This window comes from Bacillus rossius, chromosome 15 (genome assembly GCF_032445375.1).
Source record: "Bacillus rossius redtenbacheri isolate Brsri chromosome 15, Brsri_v3, whole genome shotgun sequence".
NCBI lineage: Eukaryota > Metazoa > Arthropoda > Insecta > Phasmatodea > Bacillidae > Bacillus > Bacillus rossius.
This window is the reverse complement of record NC_086342.1, coordinates 9,159,288-9,170,747: the sequence shown is the minus strand read 5'-3', so window position 1 is coordinate 9,170,747 and position 11,460 is coordinate 9,159,288. Positions and strand designations below refer to the sequence as shown.

The following is an 11,460-nucleotide window of genomic DNA, read 5'->3' as shown; positions in this document are numbered from 1 at the left end:
CTTTTTGTTTTTTTCGTATCACTAATACTACTTATACCATAAACATCTTTGTGAAGAATGTTGAAATATTGCTTCTCTCATTTTAACATAGCTAATAATTTCATAATTACAAAAAAAAAAAAAAAAAAGAAAGGGGGATTCGTGTTATCGCAATCCACTTTTACATTGATAATACCGACATACTACAAAGAAAAATTAATTTTAATAAACATATTACTAGAATAACAAAACTAATTCTCAAAAGATATTCTGAAATTACATCAATATATGAGTGCTTGTAAAATACATAAGTAATCCCTGTGATTAATTTGAAAATTCATTAAGAAAAAAATATTATTTATAAAATAATTTAAAGTAATAGTAAATGTTATCACTTCGAAAACATCGGAACAAATATATATAATCACGTTCAGTTACATCGAATAAATTGTATTACATGTCAAAAATGTATATATATTAATTTTATATGCCTTATTGGATGCAAAATCGTAAGTGACATGCATTTATAATTAAAAATAATATTTTTTACGCTCTACTTCAACATTTATTCGTATCACATCAATTTAAAAGTTCATATAGGTACTAAACACAAACGCCTTGATTTCGAAACACTTCAAAATGTTTTACAACAGAAATGTATTAAAAATAATCATAAATTGTAGTGAACACCCTAAAGGTATATAACATACTATACTAATACACCGAATCTCGTTCCGAAGTGGATTCCCCAAGTTGTACCCTTCCCTTGTAAGACGATTTTCAAGCGCGAATTTGTCTCTTGCAAAACCTCAGCTGCCATCCAAGCAAGCCTGGGTCACGTAGGCGGATATCAAGAGGGGACGCACCACTACGCCGAAATACCACTACGCCGAAATGCCAAATTGACCACAACGCCGACAGCTAGAAAACTGCTGTGTACCACAACGCCGAAATACACTAACGCCGAAAAATGTCATTGCAGGACTGCCACAAAGGTTAGGTTAGGTTAGGTTAGGTTAGGTTAGACTAGTTTAGGTTAGACTAGGTTAGGTTAGACGAGGATAGGTTAAACGAGGTTAGGTTAGGCTAGGTTAGGTTAGGCTAGGTTAAGTTAGGTTAGGTTATATTACGCTATGTTAGGTTAGGTTAGGTAAGGTTAGGTTTGATTGTGGTATTTCGGCGTTAAGGCACATTTAAGAAACGCACACAAATTCATTCAGTTGTTATTTCGGCGTTGTGGTACACAGCAGTTTTCTAGCTGTCGGCGTTGTGGTCAATTTTGACATTCGGCGTTATGGTATTACGGCGTTGTCGTAACGACCCTTATCAAGAGACAGACCTCCACGCTAAACGCGATCGCGGCTTGCGCAACCTGTCATGTCCGAGAAAGGAAACAGACTCTCTCCGCTCATGGAAATGGAGTGGGAGAGAGGGGGTAGAGAGTGTTAATAACAGCGCCAGCAAGTTACAAGTCGCAGCCCGAAGCTGGCTCTCTGAGTCACACCGACACCGGCCTTGTGTGGTTGGCATTGACCCACAGACCTCGCGTTCGCGTGACGTCACCAAGTTCGTTCCTCGACGTCTGGTGCTGATTTCGCGAAAGTGTTCGGTCGCAAGCACATGCCTCAAAACGCCGTAGTTGCCTTTTTGACGTGAAAACGTCTAATAAATCGATGAACGCCGGCTGCACGCACGAACAAGTGTCCCGTTACGCACATTGTTCCGTTACGATGTGCCCCGTTACGCTCATTGTTCCGTTCCGCTGTGTCCCGTTGCGCTCATTGTTCCGTTATGCTGTGTTCCGTTACGCTGTCGGCGAGTGCGGTAATAAAAGGTTATTTTACAATTGACTAAAAAATTATGGTGATTCATGTAATTGATGATAGATATTTGATTACAGTTTATTTATATGAAAACTTGTTCATAATTATACATTAAATTTGTAGCTTAACGCCAGTTTTTAAAATTAATTACAAGTCATTTACACGTGAACTGTTTCGTCGACTGTTTATAAAGTGAAGTGAAAAGTTAATGTGGTTTTCATTGCTTATTACAACAACAATTTCGGCAATAAATGTTAATTATTCTTGCATTTTAAAAATCTGATTACTAGTATAATTTCAAGTATTTATTCTTTTATTATTAAAATAAAAATGATTCAATTTTATTCATAAAAGTATGCAATCATTTCATCAATGTTTTGTTATGACGTTGTCACGTTAAACTATTGTCTGTAAACCGACTTTACAGACAACCAATTTTTTTTTCTCTATTGGACTGTAGAACATTGTTTAAAATGGCGTAGGAATTTTCTTCAGTTCACGTTGCTCCGTGCGATCAATAGAAGCCGAGTACTCTTGTCTGCGGTGGTTGCCATGTTCGTTTACATTCTAAATACGTTAAAAGGTGGGGAGAGGGAGGAGGGGGAGAATTAAAAATAAAATTTATTACGTGTATTTAAAAAAAAATGTCAGCTTGTCTTCCAGTACTTGCCAAAGTAACGGTAAAGAGCGAATTCACGTGTTCTCATGTTGTAAATGCACTTATAATAAATACTAAACTAGGACACTAAATGTGTCGTAGAATTCTTTAAAAAAAATTGCAAAGTTTGATAAATATAAGCAAATTGTGATTTCAACTGCATTTCTGGACGCGAATCACACGTAGTTTCTGCGTCCGCCGCTAGAATTCGCTGCCGGTGCAGCTACTTCGACTATAGAATCATTCGATTTGCAGACATAAATTTTAAACTCTATAATGAAACGGCTCCGATATGAGCGAAAAATGTTTTGACCCGATTTTCAACACGATTTTTTTTAATACTGCATATCTTGTTAAAATTCATCAAAAAATTTAAATCCATAAAGTTTCCCTTTGATTTTGTGAATTTTGTATCCCGCACAGATGACAGCACCGTGGTTACACATTTCCGTTCCAGTAACGAAATTAATCCCTAAATTATGGGGTGTGGCTGTGTCTTGGACACGGCCGTGTGCTGTACGTGAATACGTGTATGGAACAGGTAATATTTTCTATACAAAATATAAAATACGCTATTTTATATTTTAACACCATATATAGTATTCACTGTAACCATTTCACACTAATGTTTTATAGATGCTATCGATAGGTTTTGACGAGAGCTGACGATTGAAACCTAAACGAACGTCATAGCTTCTCCCGAGTGCAAAAAAATATACTAAATGGAAATCTCGAAACGCAGCAAAATGACCTCAAAATGGCGGCGCTTCCCCCTCAACCGCGCGCGATGCGTCACAGTCCTCACCTTAGGGTAACGAATTCTTTGATCCTTTAGCTATCCAGTGGTGTAACTAAATTTTGGACGGAGATGATAGATATGTAGCTGCAACACCAAACTGCATCCCCAGATTTTATCATTTGTTTTTTTTAATTGCATCCCACTATGGAAGCCATTTTAAAGACGTGTTCACGTCAAAAATGCTCGTAAACCGAGAGATAAATTGTTACACATGAAAACTTACATTGCTATTGAAACTAACACGCGGTATCTCAAGCGCAGTAACGTAATGTCCGTCACGGCTAGACAGTGGCGGATCCAGAGGTTCACCTCGGAGGGGGGGCACTCTAGGATTTCAGAATAGCCAGAGGAAAAAAATGTCTTAAAATTACTAAATTTGTATTTTAATCTACTCACACTACCCATAACATCCAACCACCAGATTTTATGCTTATACTAGAAATTCATTAATTATATTAAAATATTTTATTGGTTTCAGAAACAATCATTTTTGTCGGCAATATTAATGTAGCAGACAACTGGTTTTTCAGGGGGGGGGGATGGGTGCACTTGCCCCTGGTGCCCCCCCTTGGATCCTCCACTGCGGCTAGACGTGTGCGTTCAGCTTGCGTGCCATCTGCGATGTGGCAAGTGTGGCCCAGCCTTCAGTGAGACGCCAGCGTTGTTTGCGCAGCGCGGGACCGTGAAGCGTCTATCGTCACTCGGCGAAGGAAGCCCTACGGACGCCGTAGCCCAAAGTCCGGACGCCTCCGCCCCAGACGCTATCTGCTCGCTATCTTGCGACACTCGGCGACGCAAACAATTTCGTACGCCTCGCGCTCAGCCACTTGCTTCGTCCCGTGACGCGTGGGCGGGCGAACGGTCTGAAACTTTCTCTCTCTCTCTCTGACTCTCTCTTTCTCTCTCTCTCATCCTACTCCCTCTCCTCTCCCCCTCATCTCTTCTGCCGACGTCACGCCACCTTCCTCTCCGACGGCGAAGAAGAGAGTGTCTTCGTCTTCGCCCCCTCACCGCCTCCACTCCCCTCTTCATCCAGTCCTCGGGAGTATGGCCCCTGAAGTCTCTCGCCGTCGGGGAAGTGTCTGAGGGGAAGAACGAGTGGGAGGGATACGTGAAGACACCTGCCATGTTCTTTTTTGTTCTTCCCCCTCCTACAGAAGCTACTACAAGTGGGGGACGCACCACAACGCCGAAATACCACTACGCCGAAATACACTAACGCCGAAAAATGTCATTGCAGGACTGCCACAAAGGTTAGGTTAGGTTAGACTAGGTTAGGCTAGGTTAGGTTAGGTTAGGCTAGGCTAGGATAGGCTAGGTTAAGTTAGGTTATATTACGCTAAGTTAGGTTAGGTTGGATAAGGTTAGGTTTGATTGTGGTATTTCGGCGTTAAGGTACTTTTAAGAAACACACAAAAATTCATTCAGTTGTTATTTCGGCGTTGTGGTACACAGCAGTTTTCTAGCTGTCGGGCGTTGTGGTCAATTTTGACATTCGGCGTTATGGTAACGACCCCTTCAAGTGTGCTGGATAACCTACAGCTTCTTTCCTAACCTAACAAAAATTTTTTTTGTATGAACGACCATATCATCTGAAAAACTGGAAACGCAACTTATTATTATTTTTTACTGTAACCGCATGCAATCACCGACTACACTGCCATCTATGAATTTACAAATTAAATAACGTAATCAAAAATGCATGATGATAGAATGCATTGAAAAAAAAATTATTGTTAACGGGTTTTTTTAAGCTCAAGCAGAGGTGCTAGATAACTATCAGCTTCAAGACTTGTTCCTTGCCAGAATGCCCCATACAATTTCATAACGCTGATACGTTAGTTTTTTACATAATTGACTATATTGTACCTGCTAATTTTATTTTCGTCAGTTATTATAGAAGCGATCAGATGGTAACACATTACCGTAAAAAAAAACACACGTTTAAGAAACAATAAAATTAAATAATTTATGTTTTACTACACTATAATTCATACATAATGCATCAATAATATCGTCATAAGCATTTTGATTATATTTAATTATAAAGATTAACGCTCTCTATGAATTTACAAAAGAAACTTGCTAGCTATTGTAGCGCTATCTATCGTGTCGATTATAAACACTTCTTGGATACATATCGAGCTATTTGAGTTGCCAGCCGCTGTATTTGTAGGAGGGGTCCGGGTTAGGGAGGGACCTAGGTGCGTCTCAGGCCGAAGCCATGCTGGGATTAGCCATGCAGGGAAGGGTAGCATGCATCATGTGCTTTGTGTGGGGATTGGCCAGCCATGGCAGCGATTGAAGCCATGAGTAACTCCCCTGTCTTGAAACTATGCCAAGTGGGGCTCAGGTAAGATCTGCATAGACACAGGGAAAACCCTGGGCACAGACTTGCGGGATGCAAAGGGCAGGCAATTGGTATGTTGAGGAGTATACAGGATACAGAGGATAGCATGAGCGAAGAGGGTTTGGGAACTTGGACTCTTGGTCCGCTTTAATTTTTTCTTTTTTGTCATTCATTGCTGGACTGATGACCAGAGTCACACACAGCTGATGGTGAGTGGCTACATAGACCACTCACTCCGCTGCCAGTCAGCACTTAAAACCAGAGTCGAAAGAAGAGCAGACTAACTTACATTCGACACTTGATTAATCATATTATTCCCACAGTTGAGGCGTGGGCGCACACTGCTTGGAATTAGACGTCGTGCAATTGACTAAAACTGAAATTATTATTTTTTTGTATTCTTATATTCGGTATTTATAATTTTTAAAAAACTACATTTCTGTATTACTTAGTAACTAGGGCTTGGCCACTAATATACACTACTACTCCAAGTGCTGCTACAATGAGTAGTTATAGAGGAACTGTCGGCGTATAGAAGTCACAGGCGAATGGGGAAACAAGCTTTCGTATTTCATTCATATAAGAGCGCCTATAGTTCACAGGGACGAAAGCGACAAACCACGACCCGAACAGTTCCGAATTTAAACGAAGTGTTAGGTTAGGTTAGGTTCGGTCATTGTAATAAATAATAATTATTTTTATCCCCCGGGAGTGTAGGTTAGGTCAGGTTAGTTTTTTAGTTTTGAATTCATTTATTTCAGCCATAAAATACACAGTTACAAAAGAACACAACAGCCAAGAAAATAGCACGCTCCAGCTGACTCAGCTCTTTCGTGCTCAAAAATAAATACACGATACAATAGAAACAACACAAAAGTACAAGAAATAACATCATTACAAACTCCAGGAAAAAGTGTAAAAAAAAAAAAAAAACAGAGCACAGCAAGTTAATAGTGAACAGTATTGAATTTAAAAAAAAACGACTCGAAGTATAATGAAAGAAAGATGGAGGGTTCGGGAAAAACAAATTTAAAAGGCAGTTCGCCGCCTTGCTTTTCAGATGGGAGAATGAATGAAGTGACTCTGGGGGCCAAAATAGCGGCTCACAAAGGGAAGAAACTCAAGAGAGGAGGTTGAGTTGTCCGGTTCGCACGCTCCGCAACGCAAAGGCGACGGACGGACGGGTTTCGATCACCAGCGGGCTCGAACCCGCGGATCACGACGCAGGTTCAAATTACAAAGAACTGATACAGTGTGATGCGGGAGACTGGGGTAGGCGCCAGAAGTGATGACAACTCCAGAGGGCTAAGGAAGCATCCAACTTGCTGGTGAGCTGAGTGGGGTAGGGGGCTGGAGGTGGTGCATAAGCTGAGATGGGTAGCCTCAGTCTCTTTGCATAGCCAAAAGCTCTAACGCTCTTCCTGGTTGCGTATGCGGCGTATCCGCATCCATGCCCATGGGGGCCCCAGGGCGGTAGGTCCTCAAGGCTAAGAGCGCTGGGTCAAGAAAGAAAAGGCGGGAAACCCTATTTGTGACATTGTCGCATGAGCTTACGTGCATCAAGATTTTTAGTTAATTTTATTTTTCAGATGGAATACATTTTTTTGACGTGACAACGTCTAATAAATCGATGAACGCCGGCTGCACGCACGAAAAAGTGTCCCGTAACGCACATTGTCCCGTTACGCTGTGTCCCGTTACGCTCATTGTACGCTTGCGCCGCATCTATCTCTCTTCCACTCGATGGGAACAACCATCGATTTGACTTTTTCGAGGCACGCGCGTCTCTCCTCTCGGACTTGGACGTAAACGTTTATAAACTCCGATTCCATCGAGGCGTTTACTCCCGGTCAGGGCTGTATCTGTGTTGGCGAGACGGGATGGTATGAGAGTTCGTCGCCCGTTAGCGCGGTATGTTTTTCACTGAACCGGCGCGCGGTCTTCTCTCGTCGTGCATACTCTGAACAGCACGGGCATTAACAAAAAGTATTAACAGAACACTAGGTATTCTTGTACTCGAAACCATTTTTTTTAACGTACAAACAAACATGACTGACTACCACCAGGGGGGCAACAACAAAATTTCCAAAAAGGGGGGGGGGGCAATATACATTTTTATAAAGAATCATCGATCCCCCCTATTGAAACGGGGGTCCGGGGGTCCTCCCCCGGGAAAATTTGTATTTCAAGGTGGAAAATGGTGCTATTTAAGCAGTTTTATTATCTAAAAATTGATCACACAGCACTTTCTTTGCCCCCGTTTGCCACCACTTCACGGTTTCAGAAGGGGGGGGGGGGGTAAATTACCCTTGCCCCCCCCCCCTGTTGTTGCGCCCCTGACTACCACCACAGTCGAAAACAACTCGGCTTCTATTGGTCGCGCGCGGAGCGACGTGAACGAAAGAGGGAATCCTCCTTTTCACAGACGAGAGAGCCAAACGGCCGATCGTGCATCTTCGGTTTTTTTTTGTTGTTCATTGTAATTAAATATGGCGGTGTTGATAAAAGGATACTAATGGTCAATCAGGTTAGGTTAGCTACATTATATATACTTTAAAACATTGTGGACGGTTGATTTGGTTAGGATAGCTACATTAAAAGATACGGGGGAAAAAAAGCATGAACTTCGGGGAACTTCGGGTTTCGGCTCTCTCGTCTGTGAAAAGAAGGCTTCCCAACGTAAGAGCTCTCCGTTTCCGTCTGCACGCTGTTGTGGAAACGCAATCCCATTGGTTAATCCGTTCCCGCCAGGGTGTCCACAGTTAGTACTTTCGCACTAGATCTAGTACTTTTATAAGTTTTTTAGTGGTCTAGTACAGATCTAGTACTTTTATAAGTTTTTTTGTTGTTCTTGTACAGATCTAGTTCTTTTATAAGTTTTTTAGTGGTCAAGTACAGATCTAGTACTTTTATAAGTTTTTTAGTGGTCAAGTACAGATCTAGTACTTTTTTCTTTAATATAATATTATTACAGTAACTCCAATATGTTTTATTATTAAGCGTAAATTATTTTTAAAAACTATGGAATGTATGTGCGTGTTTGGTGTGATATATTTAAGTTAGAGCATTGCAATGTCATAATAACTTCCTAAATTGTTAAAATCATAACAAATTATAATTTAGTACTTTTTTTTTTCAAATCTAGTACTTTTTTCTCACCTAAGTTGGTACGAAATATTTTTTCCTTGTGGACACCCGTTTTTTTTTTCCCTAACCTAAGTTAAAACTATGTGTGTAAGGGAGGGGTCTAGGTAGGGAAGACTCTAAGTGCGTCTCAGGGCAAGCCCTATACGCTCTAAACATGCGGGTTTTTAACCATGCAGAAAAGGTCACGTGCATCATGTGCTAGGAGGGGATTGGCCAGCCATGGCAGACGTTTTCGCCATGACTAACTCCCCTCACTCTTAATTCTAGACTAAAACTAGATAAGTTGGGCCCAGGTAAAACCTCCATAGACAGAGGGGAAACCCTGGGCACATACATGCGGGATGCAAAGGTCATGCATTATTACAAGCAGGTGGATTACAGGAATAGAAGGATGGTCCTGGAAGAAGAGCGGGGCGTGTCTTAGAAGTTCTACTATGCAAAGGGGTGGGGCACTTGGACTTTTTAGTCCGCATTGGTTTGGTCAGGTCTGGTCTTTTTGGGGGCGGCTTATGACGTTTCCCGTCGTGCTGCCAGTTAGCACTCATTGTGGCTGTGTGATATGATCGTGTAAGTGGGGCGGTCGCGAACTGTGGCGTCGGACTAGACTCCAGAGTGGTGACAGAGCTTCAGGTCGACCTGTCGGCAGCAAAAGGCTGTCGGTCAGTTAGAGAAATTGCCACCATCTGTCATTGAAGGCTCGTCGTGGAAGCAGCGGAGGACGACCGAGGCGCCGTCACGTGACCCCGGGCCTGGCGGCGGAGGGATGGGGGAGGCGGAGGGGCGGCGGCGGGGTAGGGGGCAGGCGCCCGCCCGCCGAAGGGGGCCGACCGCCTCCGCCGACGGGGCGGCCACGGGGCCCCGCTGCGACCCCTGGAGGGGCAGAAGAAGGGGGGCCTGCCTGCCTCTCCAGGAAAAGAGGGAGTCCGTTTGGGAAGGAAGGTAGGGTACACCAAGGGAAGCTGGGGGTAGGGGCGGGTCATATCTATCCGGCACACATGAGTCGCCGGGAGGTGTGCTTGTTGTTTGGTCATCCAGGCCGTACACATTAGCTGGTTACAACGGACTGCCTGCCTTTAATCCGGCACGTTACGCGCGACCGTGCCGGACTATAGAACGCCAATAAAGTTTCAACGATAATACCACAGCAAAGTTAATGCACATTACAGTGGTATTTAAACAGGGAAAGTTGAAATTGGTCAGGGAATGAACTTTAAAACTTGGGTTAATCATGGAAAAACCTCCGTGAAAGTAATTTGAAGGGGAAATTCAATGCTCCGGTATGCCATCGCCCAAACTTTGAGAACTTTTTTTTTCAGATGTTTGTTTGAGGGCATATTCATACACACTGTAAAATGGCGCATGCAAGGTTCTGTATGAACTAGTACAACTATGGGGACAGTGGAGGCTGTTGTGTGTATATTTATTTCAGTAAAATGCAGAATAAGTGAATTATTTTTTAAAAAATTCGCCAGGGAAATTTGGTATTTTGGTCATGGAAAATCATTTACAAATTTGTGTGGACACAGTTTTGGACCATGTTGTAATAACCTGCTCTATCGATAGAAAAAGTAAATAAATATGTTAGCGAGTGTTTCAGTACTAGACAGTGATGTGTAACATCTAACCTCAGTAACATGCAAATTCACGTGTTCTCATGTTGCAAATACACTTAAAATACGAAATGGAAACTTTCTTTAAAATAATGCCGAGCGTGATAAATATACGCAAATTGTGTTTTCAACTACATTTCCTCAAACGTAGTTTCCGGTTCCGCCGCTATAATTCGCTGCCGGAGCAGCTACGTCGACTATCGAACAATTCCATTTGCAGAGAGAAATTTAAACTATTTAATGAAACGACTCCGATAATATCGAGAAATCTTTGGGAAAAAAAAAAAATGAAACCCCGGATTTGGACCTGATTTTCAACTAGGAATTTTATTAAAACACAACCCATCTTGTTAAAAATTGCATTTAAACAGTTAATACAATAAATATTCCCTTTTGTCCTTGTGAACTTTGGTTCACGCCATCCGCCACAGATGGCAGCACCGTGGCTGTTACACATTTTCTTCCGTTCCATTCACGAAATTACTCCCACCAAATGGTATATACTGAGAGCTGAGATGTTACACGCCTTTGCAGTCATTTCTCCGCCATATAATGTTATGGTCACCCCCCAAATCTAATTGTTGCCCTATGCACGACGAGAAGACAGTGCGCCAGTCTATAACATTGCGCTTAGAGGCTTGACAGTCGATTATTATCTTTGAAAGATTTGTGCAATGGGAGTGCATGACTTGATGTAAGCTTTTGGACATACACCATTGCTTAACAATGGCGTATGTCCAAAAGCTTACATCAAACTGACAGTCGATTATCCGTCAAAAGCGTGGTCGCTAACGCAAACTTCCATAAATAAATTACTTAAAAATTAAAATAAAACATTGGAGGAAAAAAGCTACCAAAACATATAGAAGGTGTTTTTGAATAATAAAAATATTTTATTCACTTTTTCTAGTAAGAGCTCAACTTTTATTAGGAAATTCCTTTATATTGGCTTAGATGTATCAAGAACTCAATACAACACACACTTAAATAATACTTTGTATATTATAATGGTAATGGACTGATATAGCAAAAATATTGATATTTTCAGGTCGATATTTTATCGGTATCGGTATAATTCAAGCGATATATCGAAA

At 41.7% G+C, this 11,460-nt stretch overlaps 1 protein-coding gene across 1 annotated transcript in view; it reads left to right on the top strand.

Moving 5' to 3' along the window:
- LOC134539582 (muscle-specific protein 20-like) overlaps positions 1-11,460 on the top strand; it is a 69,585-nt gene that overhangs the window by 33,578 nt on the left and 24,547 nt on the right. The window lies entirely within an intron of this gene.